At 39.5% G+C, this 27,819-nt stretch overlaps 1 protein-coding gene across 4 annotated transcripts in view; it reads left to right on the top strand.

Moving 5' to 3' along the window:
* The window catches only part of BCL11B (BCL11 transcription factor B), a 94,574-nt gene that overhangs the window by 59,392 nt on the left and 7,363 nt on the right, over positions 1–27,819 (top strand). The gene's annotated exons all lie outside the window — the stretch shown is intronic.

Genomic DNA, 27,819 nt, shown 5'->3' with positions numbered 1-27,819 from the left:
TTTCTTGGTTTCTACAGTTAAAAGAATTACAGAAATATATCTTACATTATTTTGTTTTATTGCCTATTTCTACTAGTGCACTATTATTCCTTTCTGCTTGTCTTCTAGCTGAGTAAACTTGAACTTTTTAGTGATATGAAAGCTTGAAATTGCTCAGAAATATTCACATACCTTTACTTTCTCACTTGCTAATGCTGGGGCTCTGAGGAAGAAAAGCACAACAAAACATGAATGATCTGAGTGTGAAATTGTGGCTTATATGACTCACTGAAAATTCCATGGTGACTTCTGTCAGGTTTCTGTTGTGGATTTGTATCCTAAGAACTGAGAAGAATAGAATATATTTGCTTTGCATCATTAATTACAATTTCAAATGGTGCTTTTCTTTCTCCTGGAATGAAACCTAAACTTACAAATTTTTGAGAATGGAATTTTGTGTTTGTTAGGCAAAATCATGACATTTTTGTTTGGTCCCTATGGCTTCTGAGTGGATATCAATGCTGTTTCAGCATCTTTGTTCCATATTAATTTCAGTTGGTCTGAATATTGGTCTCATGACTGTCAGAACATGTCCTTGATCACTAGACAACTCTCTTTTTCTCTCTTGCACAGTCTTTCTGATGAAACTTCACTGAAACTCAGCTCTTGAATTGGGTCAGCTTAGCTGTCAAGCTTTGCTACAAGTGCTCTGAGCAGGTCTAATCCAGTCATCCAACTTGTTCTAACTTTAACCATATAAGTCAAATCTGTTAGATAGAATCAAAAGTATCCAGCAGAAAGGAATGGGATTTGTACATTGATTATGTTACTTGCTTGGTACAGTTATCTCCAAGAGCTTTTCTAATGTAAAGGGCATAAAAAAGCCTTCCAGTTATCTCTTTCATGCCCTGTGTGTTCCAAATGGATTCCAAATAGGATCTGAAAGTCCAGATAAGGGTCACTCAGCCCTGAGGTCCTACGGGTACCCTCTTAGCCCTGGGAGGAATGCAGTGCAAACATACCTTGCAGAGTGAATGCACTTCACAGTTGGAGAGATGTAACGTAATTTGTCAGCTATCACGAAACACTCATTTCATTTCCATTGCTACAGTTTTGGCTAGAACTGTTCAAGCCCTGCAGTGTTCAGTTCACAAGGTTGTATGTGAAATGAACCCTGCTCTCAGGTTGAGGAAGGGTGGGTGGAGAATCAAACCTTTCAGGTTTGCTTAGAAGCACGAGTCTGATAAATTCACACTTTCAGAACTCCTTGTCTTCTTCCTCTTTTCACACTGAGCCTTTTAGTTCTCCTTAATTAAGACTTCATAGTGTTGATGCTAATTCCTTCTCTCTGTTTGTGCTTCTGCCTCTCTGCTGAGAGCACCAAAGTTCTGCAGAGTACTTTCCCATCCTTCAAGACTCTAGGTGCCGTCACTAATTACCTCTTGCATTGTTTTAAGTATGTTCATAACAATGCTCTGTACTGTAAGTTACATCCTTGCAAATTTAATCTTCTGTTAGTAATTCACACGTGTCAGTCCACTCAGGTTCATGAGAAGTGAGGTCTGTCATTTGTAGAAAATCTGATAGGGATTCAGTTCAGGTCAAGCTGTTGAGAACAAACACCTGTGCAATATTGTGAGTCTTAATGCTAATTGTAGCAGGATCTGCATCCAAAAAGCACCAGCCCAAAATACAGTGGGCAAAATTGTATTTATACTTCACTGCTTTGATGCAGTTGTGTGAGTATTTGGTGGCATTTTGAAATCAGTTGTGTCCATATCAGTGTCTATTTCTCGAGAAATCGTGTCAATCCCCCACTGTGGTTCAGCGTAGTGGCCATATTCTGTTCTTGCTTCCACCCACTTGACATTACCAGGAATTAAATGCTTTTAATGTCAAGCCTTATTAGAGATGGGATAATAAAAGAATACAGTTCTGTATATGCTCTCAATTACCTTAGTGAGTATATATATTTTTACTTTGTCTAGAGAGACATTTTAATGTGGCTCCTCAAAAAGTGACTCCCTTTCTCACAGCTTCCCTTAGGTGTCCTAAGGAGGAAAAAATCAAAGCCTGAGGGTGATTTAGCTGCATGGTCCACCTTGCTTTCCTCACAGAGTCTGCATCATTTCTCTGTTTAAGTGCAGTGCAGAACATGTAGTTTTGAACATGTGGATTCTGGTGGAAGTCAAACAGACTCTCTCCTCCCTTCATGCTAGAAATGGCAATAGCCCTGAGAAGTCAGAATATTTCTGTCTTGTTCTATCTGTGTGTGAGTGTGCCTGTGTCTCATGTCCTGTTATCACTGCAGGAAAGAATCACCCATCCTCAATAGCTTTTTTTTTTTTTGGTGCTTTTTGCAAACACAAGAGTGAAGAAGTAAGGGGGAGCTCTTCCACAACAAATATCATTGCATGCTCTGGGATCTTTTGGAAACAAACCTTTTTTTTTTTTTTTTTTTTTTTTTTTTTAATTTCACTTCCTACAGTCCTTATTATTAAGATATTCATTCTTATAACAGGATGTTAAATAATTAAGCCTGTGGAAGGGGCAACATCAACAAATGCTGGAATATATTTAAATAATAAAGAACATCTTTAATTTGTACATGTAAAATAACTGTGGGTCGATGGCAGGTTAAACATTCGTATTTATTAAAATGTACTTGCCTTTCCTTTAGAGGAAGAAGGTTGTCGTTTCCTATCCTCTCCCTCAGCCTGAGCTACTTCAAGTCTTCCTTCTTTTCAGTCGAAAAGAATTAATTATGCATTGTGGTGGCTTTTCCCAAAAATACGTTGATTGCTTGATTTTGTTTTAGCTGAGAGCGCTCAAGTCATTCCCCTCTATAAGGGGAGGAAGAGGAGTGCAGAAATTAGCTGATCTGTATCCAAATAGCCTGGCCTTCAGCGAAGACTCCTAGCAATTCAGAATATTGACAGCAATCAGGAGTTTCAGGCTGTTGAAACTTCCCCTCTAATTGAACTGGGAAAGGTAAACCAGTTTCAGTGCTCCGCACGTTGTAATTGCAATAATTTAATTTAGCTATTTAACCTGTAATTCAGTGGTATTTATTAAAGAGCATAGGAGAAAATGAGGCCATTAGGAGCCAGAGATGAATACATTGAAATGAAAATGAACACTTCTAACTGCTAGTTGACCTTCGTTTTGTAGCAGTTTTTATTAGGCTGGTCACAGTAATTACTAGGACGTGAATCATGGAGAAAAGTGAATAATTTTGTAATGAACATTTTTATTCATTATCTCCCATTTTCAGGAACCAGAAAAATATCACGTAAAAGTATCTCCAATGTTCTCATTTTGTTGTTTTTTTTTTTGTTTGTTTGTTTTTGATTTTTTTTTTTTTTTGACAAATAATGTTTTGTGAACAATAGCCCAATGCAAAATATCTTTTGACAGTGAGAATTTGTGTTACACTGAATTGACAGCGCCTTGATGCTCAGCCTGCAGCTCACAGGGCTGCTCAGGGACGCTGAGCAGCTCGTAAATCAAGCATCATACAGCAAATGCAGGGCACACTGGTAACCTGCTTTCAAACTGAGGAAGACATATTTTGGAGCAAAACCTGAGGTGCTGGAAGTTCCAGGTGACCCACACTGAGGTGCTTCTCTGGCCCCAAATCCTTGCACTGTGGCTCCTGCCAAGGGGCAGTTTTTTTGACAATCTTCCTGAGGGTCAGCAAGGTGTCTCGGGGAGCAAAGTCAGCATCCATGGAGGCCTCCGAATTGTTTTTATAAGGAAGGTGAAGCCTCTGCCAGCACCACCGTGCAAGCAGGAGGGCATCCTCCATTTCTCCCCCAGTTCAGCTTGGGGATTCCTCCAGGGAAAGAAGAGCAGAGCGAACAGGAGTGGGTGGACTCATGACTCTGCCTCTTGCAAGCACTGCTTTGAGGCTGCCATCTCACTGGGGAGCTGGTTGCTGCAGAGCAGGGTCTGCAGGAGTCCTGCCGTGGCAATGCTCCTGGCCGTGCTGTTCATTAAAGCTGCTCCTTTGCTGCAGCAAAGTGTTCGGGTTAGTGGCTCTGTGAGGAGGAGAACGGGTGGTGTTTTGGCAGTTGCACTGTGATTGATATTCCGTTCGCTACTCTTGAACACTCTGATCGTTCTTTTTACCACTCTTGTTTTCTTACCAGTATTATTAAACCAGCCAGACTCTACAGGGACCTGGCCTCCTGCACTCTCTTAGTTCACAAGATCTGGAGGGGGGTTTTCTCTTTTTGCCTTTTTTTTTTCTTCTTTTTTTTTTTTTTTTGTCTTTTTGTTTCTGTTAATTGCTGCCCCGTGCAATGAGATGTAAATTCAGTGAGAGCAGTGCACTGGGAAGGGCTACTCTTGGAAGAGTTGATGAGCTCCTGAAACCCCTCCAGCATATGTGCACTATCTGTGACCACAGTAATTCTAACACGGATGAAGAGGACAATTTTTATTAATTGTAATTATTCAGCCTGAAGAGCATGGCAACAGTTCCAGGTTTGAAGCCCTACGTACTGGAGATGATCTTTGATAGACATTCTTTTCTCTACTTAAAAGTGCTCAATAAACCTACATTAAGAAGCAGTGATGAAAAATTCCAGCTGTACTAACCTCTTAATTTCCCGAAGTGTGTGTTTTCATACTTGAAGCTCTTTGATTTTAAGCCTGACTTAGAAAAGGAACACAGGCTTCATTTTGCTTTAAGGAGTTCCAGTGATGCACATGTTCAAGATAATTTTCCTAATGTCTTTCATTGTCTTCACTTTGAGGCACATCTTGGTCCCACAGGCAAATCGCTCAGTGGGGCTGTGACAGGAAGCTTGGTATTCAAATGGATGAGGCTATGTTCTGTGGGTTTGTGGTAAAAAAAACAATGGAAGCTTAAAATAAGCTGTAAGATCAACTTCACCTGCGTCAGAAATAGAGGTTAGAAATGGAGACTGGAGGAGTGTGCATGCATATGAGGTACCAAGGATGTGGGCCCAAAAAAAGGACGTGATAAGCTGACTGATTTTCCTGCCATATCCCCTTACCTGTATGCACAGCTCAGAACACCAGCCTGGTAAGGATGTCATTGTTTTCACCAGTTTTCTCTGCCTGATAGTAGACTTCTATCTCAACAAAGAGCATATCCCAAAAGCTTTCTGGGGACTGGAATGCATTCACCTCTCTTTGGAATTTGGCAGCACGATCTCAGGGTGACTTGCCAAGTCTTTTGTGGGGGGTTTAGTTACCTATGACTAGTTTTCTTTAGAATAATGCCACTTTCTTCTGGGCTCTTGTTGCTAAATGGAGATGTACAAATGCTTGTCTGACCACCCCCATTCAGTGATCAGCCAGAAAACTTAATCCAAGGTCAACCTAATAGGGTTAAGTTTTATTACTGATAGTTTTCATCCACAGTGGCTAGTTAACAATCATGGATGATATGTGAATGTTACGTAAATATCACCAGGATATGCAAGGATTTGAAAAGGCTTAATATAGCTCAGAATTATATATATATAGATATTCTAGGCTGCATTTATTTTAAAGACATTTATTTTCCTGTTTACTCAAAAGTGTTCAACTGAATGCCTTTAGCAAGGATTCATTTATCTGCCAATTTCTACACTTTGCAGTGCAAGAGTTAAAAACCTTTGCTATACCTTTTTCCACATCTATATCAAAGATACTATAGTGGTGAGTGTTACAGACAGACCTGTACAAATAGGTATGCATTCAGTATACTACTTTTGTACTAAAACTACAAAAAGTACCGTATTTATTATATACATTCATGTATTCCCATTTATCTGGGAGGAGGCAATTAACTCAATTTTACCACTAAATTTTGTTTGGAAACAAATGCCAGCTTGTGGTAGTGATATACTTTATTTAGCAAAGAATCTTTTTAAACCATAGACACTGGCACTGGGGATTGTACTATAAGATAATTGACCTCCATGTGAGTTATATGTCTTGTGTCTGAAGCAAAGGCACACGTGGTGGCATCAAAATCAATTATCTCACAATCCTCCCCCAGTGTAAAATGCTACTGCAGTTTGAATAGACTCATGAAAAAGATTTAGATATTTTAAAATGTTTTCATTAGTTAATTCTTTTAAATAGTGCTATTGCAGTATGCAAAGAAATAAAATAGTGGTGGTGGATTAAGCTGTGCTGAGTGTAGCTTCCACTGGACTCTGCATGAGTGCTCACGAGGGGGGTGAAGTGTCACTGGAGTATGTATCATTGATGGAGTATCCACCAGGGCTGTATTAACTGGGCTGACTCCATTGCTGCCATGCAGGTGACTGTCAAGTAGATGTATCTTCATTTCCTCTGCAGTCATCACCCTCTTGCATGTGTCAGGGAGCAGAAGTAATGAACAGAGCTGCTAAGCTCAGAGGACAACATTCTGACTCCACCAACCCTTGCAAACCCTTGCCAAGGTACAGCTATTTGATGGAAACAGAAAAAGTGTTTAACACAGAAAACAGGGATGGCGTCTTCAGTCAGAGGCTGATCAGCCAAATGATCATAGCTAAATTATCATGTACTGAAACTTTGAAACTTTTCAATTGCTCAGTTGCTTGGTTACGGGATCATTTGTCATCTATTCTGGTAGCAGGGTGAGAGGTGGGGGAACTGGAGCGAAGGGGGAGAAGATTACATGTGCTGTTGAAAATGCAATGAGCACATTTGATCATATCTAATTCCCATTTATATTACTGTGGACATCCCTACTGACCAGCTGCCCTCTCAAAGACTCAGAGCTATGGGATTTTTTGATGCATGAATGAAGACTGGGAAGAGGGCCAGCATGCTGTTCATAGGCTTCTTCATCATTTATTACCTTCTAGTTTTAATTGTTTTCCTGCTTCTCTTGAGATATTTATCTAGGAGGAATTACACTATGCAATGCAGACACACGAGGTGGCAACTGAAGATTGCTTATTAGCTCCGTACACCTTACAATAAATGGATCTTAATAAAATAGAGGAGACTATTTACATTAATAGAAGAGGCCCATTCGTAAACCTTTTACTACTTAAGTGCACAAGTTTAACTCCTGTTTATCCATTATAGAGATGTGGGTTATATAATAATCACCACATAACTACACTGTCTGTATCCTTATAGTAATGAAAATCAGATCTCTCCTCACATCACTCTGTTGCACCATATTGTGTCTGCAGGGCTACATTTATCTCTGCTAAAAGCCTCTAGCAGATTTACTGTAGGGCAAAATTTGGTCTGCTTAGTTTCTGAATGGTACTTCAGCAGTGGAAATTAAACAGAAGCCACCTGAAGAGAGATTGATAAAAAGGGGGTAGTTGGCAAAGGAGGGAAGAATATTTTAATTTATAATTAGGAATAGATAGGAAACCCAAATAGAGATTTGAAACTAGAGTGTGCATTTATACACCTCAATAGCTGGTAATGCTGGGAGGCATTCAGATCTCTGATTCACTACAGCTTCAGTGGAAATTCATGGTCCTTTTCTCTGGTTATTGTTCTCCGTCCTGTGCCACTTCCCAGCTCCTCCCTATTCTGCCGGAATCCTGCATGCTGTGAGCACAGCCTGTCCTCCCTGCAGCGTCAGAGTAGGTGAAAGGGGTAGAGCAGGACTTGATCTGCCTTCCGTCAGTTGCCAGCCCCACAGCCTGACACAAACGCCTTGGTGGAACCAGGGGAGGGAGAAGTGGCAGCGAAGAGCCATGTGAAATACTGCTCCAGCTCTCACCAGCTGTACTTTGTGTTCTCAGAGCACCCCACACTGTGCCAGAGATGTGACAAATCACTCAGAACCTCTGAGGAAGGTCAGGGCTGTAGGCTGAAGCAGGAGTGACCACTTTGATTTAAGTCCTCTTTGATTTGACGAATGAAAAGATGCAAGTCCCCTTTCATGACTTGAGGGCTAGAGAATTAGGGGATCTTTCATGCTTCTGTCCCACTTTATTCTTTGCAAAGGTTTATGCAGTGCTCCAGGTTGTGGTTTTTTTTTCAAATACAAAAGCGCAGCTCAGAACAATTGTGCATGCATTTGGGATTGGAAGAGTTGAAGGCCTCTAAATGCAAGGGGGTCTTCCTGAGAGGAGGAACTGGCTTTAGAAACCAATATTCTCAATCTGCTTCTCAAAAATCATTTTACTATCTCTTCAATACTTCAATGACCCTTAGTGCTTACCTCACTTCTTTGGGGTAATGGGTAGTGTGGCTCATTTTGTCACCATTAAAGCTCACATTTTTCACCCAAAAACTCAGCACTTGTCTGCATGCCTGTTACACTGCATGCACTGTTAGTTAATTGGGTGTGTGTTTCTTGAATTTGATGGGTCTGTTGAGCACAGTCCATGTGGCTAAGTTCAGTAGACAAAGCAAATCTATTCCTCATCCATCTTGACAAAGGTATAAATATTGAACACTCAAGTGTTCAACCATCTCCTTTATCCCTGTCCCTTCCAGCAAAACCCAATGAACATGTTTTGTGGATAGGTCCAAATGACCAAGCTTAAGTAAAAATACCTTGTGATTGTAGGTATGATATTGAATCAATTAGTCTTCATAACAAGTCATCTGTCTGAGAAAGGACACATAATTAGATCTAAAAAGATGATAACAAGCACTATATGAGAAGGCTGCTCCAAAAGTAGTTCCTTCTATGTTATTACGTCGGTGGATATTGGTGGTACAGCAGTAGGGGCTGAACCTTCCTACCAATATACCATTGCATTTTGTTGCTATGTGACCAAACAGTGGATGTGAGCACAGTGAGACTGTGGGTGGTACATTACAGCAGTGATGATATTGACAGTGGGTCACTCTGCTGGTGCAGATTTTTACAAATGTGGCATGCAGGCTCTTGTTCATGGCTGGCGAAAATGCACCACAGCTAATGGTGGTGACTGTGTTGAAAAATAGTGTTTAGTAGCTGAGAATTTGCTTTATCAGATAGTGTTATTGTAATCTTTGTATCTGTTACAATTTCCATGGTAATAAATAAGAGGCATTACTTTTGGAGTGACCTACATAAATAGAAATTATATGTATTTTGTAATAAGTTAGAAAAACATTTTTAATGCCATTTATTTTTAATCAGACAATAAATGCTAAAGTATGTGAATTAGCTTGGTTTAAAAATACAAAAGAACTGAAGTACCCTAGCAGTAAATCCATAGGTGGGTGTTAGGAAAGATGTGCAGTTTGCATGACTGATGAGATGTTAACAGTTCTGACCCGGTCGCTTAGTGACTGATATTGATAACACCTATTTCTAGAATGCTGCGGTTTTCATATGGCACAGAATCTGCTGAAGTCTGTTCATAAGTGTGGAACTCACGCTGATGCTTGAAGCACCCCAATTCATTTTGTGATTCATGCCCATGAATTTGAAAAGCACAGAATGTTGGTTATATAACGCTGCTTCAACTCTGGGGGTGCAACATAATTTCTGTTCTGTGCTATCAAGTGCTTCTCCTCATCTGAGACAATAGAAAATTGGTCCTTCTCTTAAGGATTTGTCAGCCTTAAAATTAGGATGCATTTTTCTGATAATCACCCTACACCATCATTCCTCCAGTTAAATCCCATTGCTTCCTGTTGTACCCCAGGGAGGTACCCCAAACAGCTCCTTGATATCCTAACTGTCTGTCCCTGTCATACCCTCCTGGATGCTAATCTGGTGCCTTCCATGAAACTCTGGCCTGATGGCAAGTCAGCCTGATGCTTTCTGCTCCTTGCCTGTTGAGGCACTTCTTGTTTTACATCCTATATCTCCAAACTTTTCTGGACATTTTCTGTAAATCCATTGTGCTGTGATATTTTGATTAGAAAATAACTTCTCAGTAAAGTTAAGCATCTGCCTGAGACTGATAAAGGCAAAACAGTCCAGACTGAAGGTGGTCAATTAAGCCCTCTGTCACCTGGCTCTCTCTGCCTGTCTCAGGGGTGGCAGCTAGACAATGCTCTTGATTACTATTTGATCCAGAGACAACAACACTAATTTGTGGAAAATGCCCTCATTGCCCCATTCAAAGACTTCTGTCAGACCTAGCTATAGGCCAGATTCAGTCCTAGAGCATGCCTGAAGTCAGAATGATCTACAGCAAGACATTAAATAGAAAACTGTTCTGACACAAAATAATGACCCAAGACAGAATAATTCTGTGCACCTTGCTAATTGGATGGTGTTGTCAAATTGGAGGTAATTCAGAGAAGAACAACAAAAGTGATTAAAATGCTGGCAAGATCATTTCACAGGGAAAGATGAAAAGAACTAAAAATATATGAGCAAGATAAATAAGGAGTAAGTAGATGGGTATGATTCACATAACAATGAATATTAGGAGTAATTCAGGAGCCTGACATTCCCTTCAGCCTTCCATTTCCAGAAAGTTTGGAGTAAGGGCTGGAGAACGTCTCCTATGAAGAAAGTTGAGGGAACTGGGATTGTTTAGCTTGGAGAAGAGAAGACTCTGGGGGAACCTTATTTGTGGCCTTCCAATGCTTGAAGGAAGAATATAAACAGAAGGGGGAATGGCTGTTTATGAGGCTAGATAGTGATAGGACAAGGGGGAATAGTTTTAAACTGAGACAAGGGAGGTTTAGGTTAGATACTAGGAGGAATTTTTTCACTCCGAAGGTGGTGAAACACTGGAACAGGTTGCCCAAGGAGGTTGTGGATGCCCCCCCCTCTGGAGGCGTTCAAAGCCAGGCTGGATGTGGCTCCGGGCAGCCTGGTCTGATGGTTGGCAACCCTGCCCATGGCAGGGGGTTGAAACCAGATGATCTTTATGGTCCTTTTTAACCCAGGCCATTCTATGATTCTGTGATTCTATGAGATTAGGATACCAATGAAGGTGGTGGGGCTTCATGATGCACCTGATGCTAAGCTCCAGGTGCATGTTCAGAATACAAGATGCAGCTGTGAATACAGGATAAACTGAATGGTGTGTGAAATGAGCATTAGGAAATACTTCCAGACCATGACTGATTTTCAGGTTGTATAGTATTCTTAAAAGATGGAAGACTGTTTCAGCAATGTTCTTGTAAACCCATCTTCCAGCATTTGGTGAATATATCTGCTTTGTCTGAGATAGTTAAACCTGGATTAGACATTAAACCTATATTAGGAACTGGGCAGGAATCCATTTAGTAGGTCAGAAATCAAGAATAAGGAAGTTCAAGGAAGGATGATTTGAGAAGGAGCTGCCATATCTGGCTTGTTCCTAACCCCAAATTTTTCCTTCAGCTGTTAGTTAGAAGATAGGCATCTGTGGAATTGGTAAGACTTTGGTTGAAGAACAAGCTGAGTAAAAGCAGAGTTGGATCTTGCTGCTCTTATTGCTAGGTAGTATTTTGTGCTGGTTTGCTGTCGAGACTGGGTTCCTCTTGGCATTGCAAATGTTCTCATTAAGTGCTCCAGGAGACTTGCAGCAGATTTAAGGATTTTAAGATTGAGCTAGCTTTTCTCTCTCACCTCGCCAAGACGTCAAACTCATGGCCACAGGATCTTGCAGAGGGTAAAGGTGGCAGCTTCAGAAAGGGAATGGACAAAAGAGATAGGTTGGTGGGTGGTTGATCTGGTCTGATCAATCCCTGGCACTGCAGGGCTCTAAATCATTGTTTGCTTGAAGGTGGGAGGCTGAGTAAGGAAAGCCTGTGAACTTTTCTAGCTTGTAGTTTAACTAAACGGGTCTTTCAGACAGATAATCCAGAATACTTCTGGGTACAGACTGTTTTAATTGATTGTCACCTCAGTTTAGCTGACCTGTTTCAGTCTATCTATATAAATTTACTGTGAGAAATTTCCAAATACAGCCAGTTTTAAGCTGACAGAAATAGAGGCTACACTGGGGTTTGTACTGGTTAAAGTGAGTCCTTTTGATTAAACTGGTGCCAAATTCTGCGTGGACAAATCCTCATATTGTAACAAACCCACAGATCCTCCGTTTCCTCTGACAATCATATCAGGCTGGTGAGTCCTATGGACCCAATCTAATAGAAATGGAATTTTTACCATGCAAATCTTATTACCTAAAGTGCCAATGAAACTAATGGGATTTTGGATAGTAAAAAATTCTCTGTATGTGATATGTAGTTTGGAATAGAAATTCATTGGGATGGGGAATTTAAGGAAAAGGAGCTGTTATTTCATGTGCTCCTTTGTGGCTTTGGTGGACCTGTTCCTCCCAGCACCCTGCAGTTTCTCCACGATTTCAGTGGGACCAAAGTCCTGTTTGAAGCTCCTTGCTGAATTTGGCTTTCAAGATACTCAACTAAGTGTCCATTTGTTTAAGAATTTACTTGGGGGAGGGGAGCAGAAATAAAAAATATCCCAAATGCTCCGCTCCAAGGACAGACATTTTGAAAAATTATATATTTTTTTCCAAAGGAGAAAAAAAAAATTGCCATGGAAGTTGGCTGAATGCATCAAGAACCCAGGGAATACTTGGATGTACTTTGACAATACTTGGATTAAAATAAAATAAGTTGTAACTATTTAGATAACATTTCTGTTTACTCTCTCTCTGTATACATGTGCATATATATATATGCATTATGTATGAGTGCTGCTCCAAAAGTGATGCCTCCTATGTTATTAAATTGACCCACAACATCAAAGGCAGATGTTGGTGGATTGGCAATAGAGGCTGAACCTTCCCACAAGTATTCCATTCCATTTTGTTGCTGTGTAACAGATGGCAGCAGAGGTGCAGTTTGACAGAACGGTGTCTGACATGGAAGTGCATATGAAGCAAAGGTGTGTCACTGAATTCCTCCATGCAGAAAAAATGGCACCTATTGGCATTCACTGTCTCCTGCTTAATGCTTATGGAGACCAAACAGTGAGGTGGTAGGTGGTGTGTTTCAGCAGTGGTGATGTTGACAGTGGGTCAACCTCTGCTGGTGCAGATTTTAAGGAGTGCAGCATGCAGGCTCCTGTTCGTAGCTAGTGAAAATGCACAGCTAATGGTGGTGATTGTGTTGAAAAATAGTATTTTGTAGCTGAGAATTTGCCTTATCACATAGTGTTATTGTAGTCTTTGTATCTGCTACAGTTTTTCATGGTAATAAACAGGAGGCACTACTTTTGGAGCAACCTACTGTATATGATGTAAATTCTATATATGCAAGCATCATCAGGCTTCCAATCTGTGTGGCAGCTCTCACACTGAGGACTGTGTCAGAAGGTAGATGTAGATTTAATAACCGAGATGCTGCAAACACTACAACCCGTAAATCTCTCTCCCAGGGTGTTTCTATGTTGTGATAACCCAGCACCACTTGCAGACAGTTTGATGCCCCTCATCATTGCTTGGGCAGGATTCCTGACTTTTCCATGAGCTTAGCTTATGTGTATGATTAAGCCTAAAATCTTTCTAATTCACTGTTGTGTCATTTTGATGACAATCCTGATTTTTTGGCTTCCTGTCACCTTGGAAGCAAAGATGCTATTAATGATGCCTTTATTTGTCTATTTATTCTAAAGAAATGTGCAGAAAATGCACTTTGGAAAAGTAGAGAAAAAAGGAGGAGGTCAGATAAAAACAACTGCAGTCTGATGTTCGTTTTTGTGGCACGGATAGTTATTATTCCCAAAGAAAATAATGTCCTTTTTTATTTGCTTTTAACATTTCGCCCTTGGCATCTGTTCCATCCATTGTGGACTAACCTAGAGTCTGTTCTCTGACGATGGGTTAAAGCGAGCACTTACTGAAAAGCATTCTCTACTTAATTACTTTTCCTACTTCTGGAAGCTATTTTTTTTTTTTTTTTGTAGTCACATGTTAATTGTGTATTAGTAGGTCTTTCTGATTAGTTGAAAACATAATGAAACCTTTGTAAACAACGGGGAGAAAGAGGGAGAGTGGGAGGGCAACGAGGGGGAGAAAGGGATGGATGAAAGCGAGGTGTGAAGTGGGGGCGGGGGTCGATGAGTTTTGAAAGGTGCAAATAATGCCAGTGGAAATTTCTTTTTTTTTCTTTCTTTCTTTTCTTTTTTTTTTTTTTTTTTTTGAATGGCAACTTCCCTTGCCCAAATTAATCAACTTACTTAACGAGAAATGAGATGCATGGAGATGCAAATCGGAGCAGGGCTGCGAGTGTGGTGATCAGGAATGGTGTGGGGGGGCCACGCTGCAGCTGGCCCCGAACAAGTCAGCCCTATTTGTAAAGGGCACGGAGCTGAATAACGGGCTTGTTACCAGCTTTCACTCCACTAGCCATAGGTAGAAATGCTCTGTTTGTTCTTCCAGACTGCTTTGGCCATGTAGATGCCCTGCCTTGGCCACTCCTTTGGTTCCCACAATGCTCCCAATGGGGTGCAAAATTTGGCCATGTCAGAAAGATGCTTAGGTCTGGGGGCTCCAACATGCGGTATTTAGTAAGTTCTCTCCCCCTCAGAAGAGAAGAGAAAATGTTAAAAAGAAGGAAAGTAAACATCACTCAGGACCCAAGTCAGCGCAGCACGAAGGCCAGCCAGTGCGGCTCAGATTTGGTGAATCAGCTGAATCAGGCCCTCTTCTCGAAGATGTTTTTTTTTCTTTTCCTGGAAAGCTACTCCTTAAACACAATTTGCATTGGTTGTTTTAAAAAGGACTATCCTCTGTTTGCAGCGCTGCATTTCGAACGGGCAGAGCCTCGCCCCTCCAGCCCTCCGCCCCCACTCCCTTCTGTTGCTGCTTTAAAGAGCTGTGCTTACAGGGATTTTGCAGCTCTCCGCGTGTTATTAGAAAACGTGTGGCTGGGACGGTTAAAATGGGAGTGCTACTGTATGCAAGAGCAATGTTCACTGTAAGCAATCCAAGGAAATCCTGCCAAGGCAGTATATGAACAGCAGCCAAACAAAACACAGGCGCCTTTCCAGTGAAAACCAGCACACTTCTGCAAATAGAGGAAAAATTGACTTTCTGATTTGGAGTGTTTCTACAACTAAGAAGAATTACTACAGTGATTGTTCTAAAAATATTTTCTAGGCAGTGCATTCTCAGAGGGGTTGGGATGCTTAGCATTGTTTAATTACACTTCTCATAGGTGATCAATCTGAATTGTATAGAAATAAAATGTGAAGTTTTTAGCATCTTCTTTTATGCCAATATTGGTATTATTTTGCGCAATGTTACAGTGGCATAAACCACCATCTATTTAAGGAGCAAAAATTGTATTTTTATCTGTATGTTTCAGAACTACGATCGTATATTCATCTTCTGTAACTTCATAGCCATAGATTGCATTTTAACCGCTTCATCTAGAGTAATCCCCAAGATACCTGCTCTGTAAGGGATGAGTTTTACTCTTCATATGAAGTATTATTTCATACTTCTCTTTCTCCAGCAGTGCCCCCATGACATCACTACCCTCCCTTAATATTTAGACTTCAAAAGCTTCTACACGTTTTTCTCCTTTGTTCACCCTGTCTGGATTTTTTTTTTTTTATGGGACTCTGAGTTCTGTTGTAGCCCTTTAGTGCAAGATGTGTGTGCAGACATTCTGGCACTCAAAAAAATCCCATAATTGAATGGGATTTCACGCATTTGTTTATTGCCAAGAATAAATATGATATTAAATAGGTGTTCTGCAAAGAACATTTTTGCAGAGAATTCTTAATAACAGAGCTTAAAAATGCAGTTACTTTATCTAAGTTGAGGTACAGAAATAGGATAGATATGCAGAGAATTATTATTATTCTTTTTTTTTTTTTTTTTTTTTTTTTTTTTTTTTTTTTAATTCCAAAAACCTTAATATCAGCATAAGAAAAAGCAGCCAAGTTGTCAAGGATTAATTTCAGTTTATGTATTTTTTGTATTTCAACTTTTTTTTTGTTGTTTGTTTTAACTAAAGATACAAAAGATACTTTACTGGCTGTGTCTCCATTTATTCCTCTAATATATTTACATCTGCCTTCCTTAGGCTTACAGCTGCTGTGAAATCAGTTTTCTTCTTTTAACTCCACCACCACAAACCAGATTTATCCCTACACTGAAGATGGTGTCTTGAGACTAACAAATCCCAGTGAGGAAGAAGACCCTCATGTGGGGCCCATTGAAGTTAGTGGAAAGATTCACATTGACTTTAGTGGGCTTTGTATTAGGATATGAAACATTTGTTTCCTCTTCCTCTTTGGAATCTAACTGCTCATATTCAGGATGAGATATTCGCTATTTAACAAACCTTCAAGCTGGCCTAATTTACTAAATTAGCTTGTGCTGTATTTCCTATTGAAGTAAAACTTCCCAACTGTTGTATCTGCTTCCCTCAGGATCAAGCTATGTATATGAAAGTCCAGTTGGAATAGCTAGAGAAGGATGCATCTGTGCCCTATACTCAGCCCTTCTCTTTCCTTTAGGCACAGTGCAATATTCATAGCCATTCTTACACAGAGCAAATCACTTTTACATCTATATCTATATTTATCTTCTATCATGTATCATCTGTTACCTACATTTATATCACAGACTCATTGGTATACATGTAGATATATATGTATATTTATAAAACACATTTATATATTATCTCATTATTATTATTTAAAATGTAATAATTTCTGCCTTGAATGTGGAGGATATCATCCACCGTGATCAAATTAGGACATGGCAGTTGTGACATATGTCGTGTCAAGGCACAGCAGTGCAGTTCTGTATCTTTAAATGTTGATGCATAGCAGTGAAACCAGGTGAGGTCTGGCCCCAGGTGCTGGCTACTGCATGCTTTGCTGAACAATTTTTAAAGGATTCAGATTGGGTGGTTGAAGGAGGAAAAAGTAGGTCTTTTTTCTAAATAGATTTGTGTGTGTGTGTGAAATATGTTGTAGGTTAGTGCCATGATTAGAAAACTAATTGACTTAAGCTTCATGCAGTCCTCAAACAGCATCTTGGCATAATCCAGCCTTGACCTGGCTTCTCACAATGTACGGTACTGGTTATCATGGAGGCCCAGTTATACCAAACTGGAGGAAAGTTTTATTGAGACTGTGCAACTCAGATCAATTGTAATTGTACACAAGGACTGTATTAAGGGACCTTCTCAGCACTGTTAGAAAGGGAAAGCTGGGATGCTGAAGAGGTGCTCCAAAGATTGCTTCTGCTTTCTCTGCCTGCTCATGTAATGCCTTGATAGCTTGAAAAAGAACAGCAACATAAAACAAACAAACAAAAAAACTCCAAAACCAGCTCCATAGGAAAGGTTTCATTTTACCTTCAAATCCATCACTAAATTCTGTGATCACAAGAGATGTGACATAAAGGTGAATTTGCAGATAATTTGAATAGTGGCCCACGCTGAAGGTGCATGGCTTCTAGATCTAATTAGAGGTGTAGTTTGTTACAGGCAAAAAATTATTGATACACAAGGAAGGTTTTATTCGGAGACATCTGTAGGTTAGCAGCTGTGCCAGGCATGTCTGCTCTTCTAAGTAAGGAAAGCCGTCCAGCCAGGAATAGCACTATTTTGGTGACAAAAGCTGAGAATATTGGTTGAATCGCACTGGGAAAATATTGTCATTATTTTTATTATCCCTACTCTTCAAGCAGATTTGAGATGTGTGCTGTGTACGTCTGTGTGCGCAAGCGGATAAGGTGTGGAGGGAAGGCTGTGATTTTATTTTTTAAATCACACCTCCTTAGCATTTTGTGCGTATCAGCATTCTAGCAGAGCGATTTGCTAATTGCGCTGGAAGACCCACTTTAAATTCAGGAATACTGAAACTTTGAAACTGTAACATTTTGACTGGCGAGAATGACCAGTCTCCTTTTCTGTTCCGCAGTGAGCTAGTTGAAGGAAGCTGGCATTGTCGCAGAGTGAAAGCTCTGCAGAAGTGCCGCAGGTTTTTCATATGGAAATGTGAAATAATGGGGTGATTAAATAGAGCTGTATATTAAAGTACATCTGACATTAGAATTAGCATAATGTGCTCTAGCCCTAGGCTGAGTACTTTATTTGCCATCTGCGTCGGACCAAAATCCCCTGGGGAAGCGCTAAAATATTCTGAATAAACTCAGCCCGAGTTCTTATTGAGAGTAAAATACCATTTGTGGCACGTCGTATTGATTCGTCTTAATTGCGGTGCAGAAAAGAACATTCAGTTGCTGATGACTTTTGTACTCTGTGACAAGTCGGCTGGAGTTATTCTAACACTGCAGTTGGTTAACCTGAACAGACTGTCGTGCTCAGAGAAGGAGAAAACCTTATCTTCAGTAGCATAAACTACAGTATCATCTCCCGCCTTTACTCCTGCCTATCTTGATGCAGCATCTTTTTTTTTTTTCTTTTTTTTTTCTTTTTTTTCTTTATTCCCTAAAAACAGCAGCCAACTAACTGACGGGGAAATGGGGTTTCATTGCTTCAGTCCAGGCAAATGCTCATTCTTACCTAGTTATTCTCCCTCCCCATGCTTCCATCCCCACATCTTAAAAAAAAAAAAAATAATGCAGAAACATCTGACCAGCTTTCATCTAAGGGAGTGAAAATCAGTGGAACTTGTCCTTGAGGATCCATCTCTGGAACCATTAGTTCAAGAGATTTATTATGTATATTTTGTAAAAAGCTGTGGCTTCTCCTGTGCATAAGCCCACAGTCTTACTCGGTTGTAATGGTTTGATTTTTGTCAACTCTCTGCTCAAATAGGTTGCTGAATACCTTTGAAAAAGTGCTTATAACATGCATAAAAGATAAATATTTCATCTGAAGGAAAATACTTTGATGCTCCATGCAATTCTGTAACATTCATAAGGTCCAGTTTTTACCCTATAATTGCCTATCATTATACACAATTTACATATTCAAACATTCTCTACAAACCTTAGTCTAGCATGTTTTTATTACAAATTCAGATCAAGGGAATAACCTTTAACTTCAGAGACAAATGAGACAAATTTACAAGTGCATGTCTGCTGTTTTCTTGTGTTTTATAAATCCCTGCAGACCTGAACACTTTTGCTATAACGCCACTCAGAACAATATACATATATTACTACTTGTTTGTAGTGCTTCAGTAATGAGTCCCCTTTGTATTAGATAACCTATATAATTCAGCATCTAGGCCCTCCATAACGTCAATTATCTCCTCATAGCTAAATGTACATTCCATTAAAACAAGATTTACAGCCTTTATAATACTTCTTAGGATTGAACATGGAGATTTTGTGGATTTAAAGAAGCAGAGATGGGAGTAAGCATTTGTTAAAGAAGCAATGAATTAAAACAAAAATGCTATTTCATTTACTAACTATGAATAGACACCTAATACCCTTAAGAAATAGTTGTAGTAAAACAGACTGAAGTACTCCTGGGGGAAAAAAAACAAAACAAACAAATAAAAAAAAAAAAAAAGGGAAAATTTGTTTTCACCCTATATATTTTTTTATTGTTTCCTAATTTACTCTTTATTTTTCCAGTGTATGACATAGACAATTTCCTTTATGTATCCTCCTTTAAGCCCTTATTCAGATTACTCAGAATTCCTGCTTGTAAGATGAGAAAATGGCACCTTAGAAAAGTCTGTGGAAAAAAAAGAAAGAAATCCCTGCACTTGCCAGTTTTCAAACAAAACTACTTACAGGAAACCGATTTAAAGGCAAGCTGCTGGCATATTTCATATGTTGTAGAAAAGACTGACATTATTTCAAATACATTTGAATACCTTATGCAAAGAAAAGGCCTAAAAGTGTCCTTGAGCAGTACAAGGGTTTTTCATGAATGCTGTAAATGGGATCCTATATATAAATCCACCAGCCAGGAGTATTCCCATGGTCTTTTCATCTGTACAGTGGGTACATTTCCCCCTCTGTATTATGTTCCCCATTTTCACTGATCGTTTTCACTATTTTATGCGGTAGGTTTGTAAAGCATCCTCACAATCAACTAGCTAATGTCTGAGGTTCAAAGAAACTAACTGAAAGACACAAAGCTGTTTAGATGCTAAAGGTGGAGTCAATTGAAACAGCTGTATCACAAAGGGCTATTTAAAAGTTAACTCATTCACTATTGATCTTTTGATATTGATTTTCCTGTTTGCTCCTTACTTTTCACACTTCTCTCTTTCTCTGTTTTATAAATTGCCCTTGTAGTTTGGAATTTAACACCAATTAGAAGAAGTTGTTCTGAGATGACAAAAATGTTTATCTTCCTTTTTAATAGCCCTTCTGAGCCAAAATCCCTGTGTTGAGAGTTCCAGTTTTTTTTGCTATACAGCTCTCTTTCTGCACTAAATAAAAGCACTTCTTATGTGTCTGTAGGCTGAACTTCCAGTAAGCCATGAGCCCTTTTAAGGAATGAGAAATTGGACATCCAGAAGGAAGTCGCCCAAAATGACTATTGACATTTTATACCTAAAAATATAATAGTGCCATTTTGCAATGCACTAGACATTAAACCAAGCTGTGCATTTGGCTCACTTATGTGACTCTGGCAGTATGGTTCTGGGGTATGATTAAGTCTCATACAAAATGGGCTATTGAACACAAGCTACATCTTCAGCCAAAGGTCGCCTGTGTCCATTAAGAAGCAGGAAGCATCTGTTTGAGTTATGCATGGCTGTAGTCTGCAGCTTCCTCCCTTTTTGTAAGTATAGATGCTGGAGAGGACATGTAAGATGTTTCTGGGGAAAGTTAAATGAAAACAAAATCACAAGTTAGTATATTCACATAAGCCTAGATAAGATGCCTGTTTGTGATAACCTAGTATAACTTATGAGGAGAAACTTAGATGTCTGCAGTGGTGGTCATCAGAGCTACTTTGAATTCACAGCAGGATAATTCAAATCAGAGTTTGGCTAAGAGTATAGCATTCAGGCATCAGGTTGATATCTCAGTCTTTCAAGGATTCATGTTCTTTGTTCTTGGAATTGTGAGAGGATTGGCTGTAGATAAACAGCACGGCAGTGTAACTTCTCAACAATGCAATTGGCAATTAATCTTTTGGGTTTTCTGCTGATAAAATAGCGTATTTGACAAAAAGATATTTGTTATTACAAGAATGATAAATAGAAAATTTTCTGTTCTGCCTAAATATGGTCAGCACTGCCCTCAATGCTAAAAAAACACAAATGGTTTCAGGAAAAAAAGGCTCTCCAAACCGGGACAATATTTAATCCAGCAAAGAACTTGGCAGTTGGCCTTAGCACAGAAATAGTTACATAAGCATATTACTAATATTAATGCAATATTAGTATATATCCATATGGGTGTCAACCTGTGACATTGTAGATCTTTTTCAACAGGTGGAAAATGCTCTCAAGAATATTCACAGTGCTAATTAAAATTAGTGCCGGGAATAAGAGGGTCTTGTGAGATTTGTAGGTGCTCTTGGCATAAAGCTTTTGCATAATCTCTGTAGAGAACTTGCAGTCCCAGTAGTCAAGGAAGAAACAGGATGGGGAAAGCTGCAAAGCACATAGGCAGTGTGTGGGAGAAGAACACTGCAAGAAGTCATGCTTTTTTTTTTCTCCTTGAAGATGGCACTGGAAGAGATAGGCTATTAAAGTCAAAGCAAGAAAACAGGGGCAATATGGGATAAGACAGGATTCTGTTACTGAGAAGAACAGAACTTCTCATTACTTCTCCTCTTTCAGACATTTATTTTTCCATCCACCTCTTAAAAACATTTCACTTTTTTTTCCCTGTCACATTCTTGCCTTTCACCAACTGTGCCTTGAGATTCCCCATTTCCAGATGATGACAGGCTCTATGGCCCCTCAGCTCAGGGTCTTGCACCTAAAACCTTTCTATCCTCTCCTTGACTGAGGAGGTCTGCTGAGGTCTGCTGAGCTTTACAAGAGAATGTGGCTGCTTATCTGAGTGGAGAATTGGAGGTGCTTAGGTTGTGAGACTGCAGGCGTCTTGCTAAGTTATAAAACACCAACTTCTGCCACCAGTTGATGCTTTTTTTATGGATTGTTGGTGATAGTCCCTGTCACCCTCACCAGAAAGTGCTGCAAGATGTTCTTGAGCCCTTTTCTTAGAGAAGGCAGTGAAGAGATGGATGCACTGTGTTAGCTCTGGGGATGAATAGAGGAGTTGCGCTTGTTTTATATCTTCAGCTTGTACTGCCATCAAAACAAAATTAAAATGAAGAGAAGTATAAAGCAAAATGGTTCCTTTGCATTTGATGTTTAAAACTAATGACTGTCATAGAACTGAGAGCTGTGATCTCCATTCAGACATGGGCTCTGCTTAACACCCTGGTCTCTTGGGAAGACTGCCAGTTGCTGTGTGAAATGGAGGTAGCAGCACATCCTAACACTCCAGGGAGTGCAGGGAGGGCAAAACTCTCAAAATCAGGAGCGTTCATCTATAGTTGCACTCAATTATAGTGTCTTTGCATACCCAATGATGCATCAGTTATGAATCAGTATATTCCACACTACAGACACTTGGAAAATATTTGGCCCTTCTCTAGGTGACCTGTCAAACCACACAGAACCATAAATTTTGTTCACTGTGAAACACTAAATCTTTCCAGTATTTAACGCACTTCTCTTTAATGTCAGTCGATCTTATAAGGAGACTTGTTAAACTAGTATTCCCAATTACGACATTTTAATTTAATAATAATTCAATTAGAGGTGTGTTTTTTATGGAGCATCTATGCTGCCTTTATTGGTATTATTAGAATAACTGTCATAATAACAAGGAGTAATTATTTAAATGCTCATTAAAAATCGAGTGGTGGAGAAGAAAGTAACATTGGTAGAAAGACTGTGGGAACCTGATACACGTCTGTTCCTGAGTGCTCCAATAAAAAATGTCCTTTCTTTAAAGCTTCCAAGTTTCTACTTTTCCCGAACTTCTAAAGGTGCTGTAAAGCAGCATTTAAATTCCTTACCATTTTTATTGCTACTGTAGTAACTTTGTAAAGGGAACCAGAAACATTATCTAGAAAGTATTGCTAGAGGTAAAGAATGGCAGTAGTTATGTGGACCTGACTTGGTACTCACTGCAGTCCTAGCAGGGGCTATAGATTGGTGATTATGGGTGATTAAAAACAGAGGGGAATTCATTCTCTGTTACAGCTAATGCAATTATTTAGACATGCTGAGGGGAGAGTTTGCAAGGCACTGGATGTCACTGTAGCCCAGCAGAAAATAATGAATTCTCAACAGTTGTTATCTTACACTGATTATTGTTTGATGGTATCCAGAATAACTGAGGATAGTTTGAGGAAAATTTATCTCCAGGGCAAAGGCACTCAGCATTCAGCTGAGGAAGTCTGTACCAACTGAGCAAGGAAGATCCATGTCTCACTGAGTGATACAAGTTAGAAAGTAGAGGGCTGGTAAGCCGGGATTTCAGGCTACCTGGTACAATGCAGTGAATGTCCACAGACTCAGACTGCTCTTAGAGGTTGAGCAAACATACCTGTGTGCTCTCAGTGCCCTCATTTGTCAGGAAGAATGCAAATTAAACTTTGTTTTGTGCTGTTCATGTAAAAGAATAGAAAAGAAGCTGATTATTACTTTGACATTTTGAATGGAGCATAATCTGTCATGCAGTAATAGAGGAAACACATTTTAATATTTGTGAAAAAACCATCTTTTGAGATAATACTCAGAAAAGATGAGTGTTCAATAATTTCATTGTTTATAATTATCTACTTAGGTAGATGCTGGGGAGATTTTTAATCTACAAGATAAGACTGAATGTCTGCCAGTTGAACCCAGAAATTTCAATTGAAAAGAGGACCATATTTTAAACACTGAGGATGCTCAACCACTGCTACAGACTAGCCAGATACACAATAGATTTTTCTCAGCTGGCATTTCCAAATCAAGCTGGGGGAAGCTCATGCTAAGAGATCTGATCTTGTTCAACTGCAAATCACCTGGCTGGATGATGCCCAAATGGCCTGTAAGGTGCAAACTAAATCGTTTCCTGTGTTTTTGATGTCCATGTAGGGTAGGACACAATATTATGATCTTAAAGTGATGGAAGAAAAGTTTAGGTTAGGCATTTGAGCAGCCTTCATGATTTTAAAGAAGAGGAGGGATAAGATAGACTTTAAAAGGTTGCAGGCTCTCCATGAGGGTGGCCTTTGAAGTGGGGTAATTGAGCATCTACCATGCATAGAAACAGATGCAAAGATATGGACAGCTCTTGGGTCAGGAATTTGACCAGAGTAACCCTTAAGGTTTACCCAGTCTTCTCATTCTTTAATTCTGCAGTCCTTTCTGTCACTAAAATCAAGATTTCTGAACCCATATGCTGGCATCTTGGTAGGATTCAGCCCTCCTGAAGTGGCTCAACCCACAGTGGTAGTATTTGTTTGTATTTAGAGCAGCCTTGAAGCCAACCAGCATAAAGGTAAAAAACTATACTTGATCCCTTGCTCCTTAAAATCAGGCTTTTTTACAGAACCCATGTGCAATTCATTGAACAGTATTAATGAAGTCTTGGCTTGTGTTTTACTCTAAGCACATGAATAATTTCATCACCGTCCAACAGAGCACTTCAGAATATGCTTAAGTTTCCCTGATGTTGATTACTCACATGCTTAAAGTCAAGCACATGCTAAAGTGATAAAGACTGCACATGGCAAAGCCTATATAGCTAGTTGTCATAACACCGGTATTTAGACAGACTTCAGTGCAGGTGGCTAGGGATTAGGATAGCCATATATCAAAAGTAGCCTTATAACAAAGAGTTTTATAGTGTAGGTGCACTGCATTATTAAATATAAGGATCATTCTTGAGCAATACGTGGCTGTTTCTGGGCATGTTTAAAATATTTAGTGAATTTTTGAATATAAAAATGTTCAGAGTGGATCTTCAAAGACTTTTTGACATTGTTCTGTTCTTAAAAGTGAGCATCTACACTGCTCAGGGCAACTTCTAGGCAAGATAACCACGAAGTGATAATATGGAAATGAACACTTTATTTTTATTATTTTTTTAAAAAGAGAGTTTGGGGAGAATCTTTGCAAAAATTTATGTATATATGTATACATGTGCTTGTATATGTATATCCATATACACACAGACATGCAAACACATATGGAGCAGTTAGAGGTTGGTAGACAGATTGCCTGCAGTCAATTTTGCCATTGAGTAGTGGTCTCCTCAAGATAAGTGTTTAGGAACATGAAATCTAAACAAAACAAGAAGGGAAGGGAAGACTGTTTTATTGCTTCCAGCTTGTAAATCTTACATCACTAATAGCACTAATTTGCTCTATATGAAAGAAAAGTGAAAAGGAGAGAGTTTTCTTTCCTCACTTGGATTTCATGGAGGTGAAGTTTTGGAGAACAAAATGAAACATCTCAGTTCCACGTAACACGTAGTAGCAAGCATCCAGCTGGCTGCCATTTTGAGGGTAATTTTTTTAATCAGCCATTTCAGTTTTAGATTGGCCTTGATCCTCAGCCTGCTCAGGAATTCTTCTCTTTTACGTATGTGCCTTTGCTGAAGTAAACGTGTTGCTGTTGCTGTCATCTAAAGCGCAGCTGCTTTCTTCCCCCTGTCAGCTCTTGAGCTAAGCAGGGAGAATGCATGCACACGCACACACACACGCACACGCACACGCACACGCACACACACACTTTTTTAAAGGAAGAAAAAGAAACCAACGAAAGAGAATGCATGCTGTGACTTTAAAAATGAAAGAATCGAACAGCTGTGGGTAATAAATCGATTAATTAGAGTGGATAAAATGAAGGTGAAGGGTGCAGAGCACTCTTTAATTTGAAGATATATGACCTTGTAAGATGCTGCACTTCATTTGCTATTAGATCACACTTCAGAAGGGGTTTTATTAAAATCTATTCCAGGGTGAGCTGAGGTAAAACATATTGTTAAAAAAAGCTTTTGACAGAGTATGTTATATACTTTAGTCTGCTTCAATGATTTCTGTCACTTTTTATACTACACATGTTGCTGTGCAAGAAAAGTTAAACGTCTAGACATTTTCATCATATTTCTGTAAGAAACAGAAATTTAAATATTTGAAGTAATAATGGGAGCATTTACTGTTGCTTTGGCTGCAGAGCTGACATAAAACTCCCTAACTGCCTGAGTGCTGAGTAGATTTTAAGGGATAATGTATCAGTTCCTTTCAGTGTTTGTACGTGGCTTTCATTAATGTCAATAGCAGTTACAGGCACTTTTTTTTTTTCTTTTTCCCAAGCACAGTACTGCTCCCAAACTTGTTTCTTCTCCAACAGTAGTTGCTAGAGATTAATCAGAGCATCTGAGCGCATCCTGTGCAGCACAGTGTGAAGGGCTGGGGTGTGGGGTTGTGTCAGTCAGAAACACTCGCTGTGCTGGGTAGAGTTTTTCTTGGCTGTGGACAGCTGGATTCTCCGAAATTGGGGTCTGAAAGTGCTATCCACAGCAACAGCCTTGCAAAATCAATAGAAGCAGGAAGAACTGCACTACATTTATCACATACCTTTGTATGGAAGTCCCAGTCTGATAGATGCTTGTTCCTTTACGCTTTTATGGATGTTCATTGGGTGATAAGATTAGATAGACTGACAGGCTGATAGGTAGGCAGATAATCCTCTAGCCTCCTTGTCTAGGGTTTTGTAGATTTTGTTAGCAGCAGCCATTCCCGCAACAGCCAGAAGAGGGGAATTCAGCCAGCAGCAATCCTTCCTTTCCTTGTGTGCCCCAGATGTAATTTTTTTCTTGGCTGCTATGAGTCATTTCTCTTTACAAAGGTAGTTTTGATGATACGCTTCTGCTCACCTTATAAACTCTTCTATTTTAAAGCTCAAACTTTGATTGCGATACCCCAATGGGCTGCCAGCTTCAGACTCATGCTGCAGTGGGGAGGCTAGGGTGCTTGGGGCATTTCACAGGCTCTGAGGGGAGCTGTGTTTGGGTTCAGAACTTGCAGGAAGTTCAGTGCCTTTGGGTGCAGGAGGGGTAAAATTCATAAACAAGCAAACAGACAAATAAGCCATCTAACAAAAAATTAATTGTAGATTTTTCAAAGTGGAGAGTTGTTTTTTGGGAAACCTCACACTTCTTTTAAAAACAACAAACACCAGATCACAACTTTCAAGTAGACATGTACTTATAAAGTTATTGGAATGTTGAAGAGGCATTGAAAAAGGATTGGGGGAGAAAAAGTGCATTTTAAAGATAGCATATAATTTATATTGTGCCCAGGACTGGAATTTTCTAGCTAGCAAAATTATGACTGTAGCACAGACTTGTCCACACCTGTCCTTTATGTAAAGCTGAATCAAGGTTAAAGGAATGCTTTCCACCTTTATGCAGTGTTCAAAGAGCCTAGAAAGGCAAACAGAACAATGTTTTTGGCCCCAGTGAGCATTTCTACATTGGAGAACAGGCTTAGGCTCAGAAATTCTTGGGACCCAGTTCAAGCACGGCCCGACATTTGTTACTGTTAATTGCAGCTCTGCTGTCAGCTTTGATTACTGGATGTTTCATTTGAGTGGCTTCTTGGTGTTTTGGCAAAGAGAATGTCAAAGTGGTTTATGCAAGGATACGTTTTCCAAGCTCCTGTTGACTCAAATAGAGCTTGAGCAGCTAATACCTACATACTATTTTAAAAATGGAAGCTCTGGCATGACTGAAGCATGTATATATTAAATTCAGCAGGATCTCAGTGGACTGCTGCCCCGAGTATATAAAATACAAAACAAAAGAGTGGAAATGATACTGAAGCTCCTGCAGGTGCCCCATAAAATCTACCATACTGCATTTTCTTTGATTTTCATACATAGCCATAAATCCCTTGAAACAAATTCCTTTTTTGTGGAATAAACACATGAAAGGATTTGGATCCTCATGCGTCATAAAAGGTTTTATTTGCAGGTTGGAGGGTATAAGCGTATACAGCACCAATGTGTATGTGTGATATTTGTCATACATGTTAACTGAATAAGTGTGGTGAGTAAATGTG

The sequence above is a fragment of the Tympanuchus pallidicinctus genome, unplaced genomic scaffold (assembly GCF_026119805.1).
Source record: "Tympanuchus pallidicinctus isolate F22 unplaced genomic scaffold, pur_lepc_1.0 scaffold3, whole genome shotgun sequence".
Lineage (NCBI taxonomy): Eukaryota > Metazoa > Chordata > Aves > Galliformes > Phasianidae > Tympanuchus > Tympanuchus pallidicinctus.
This window is presented reverse-complemented; position numbering and strand designations above follow the sequence as displayed.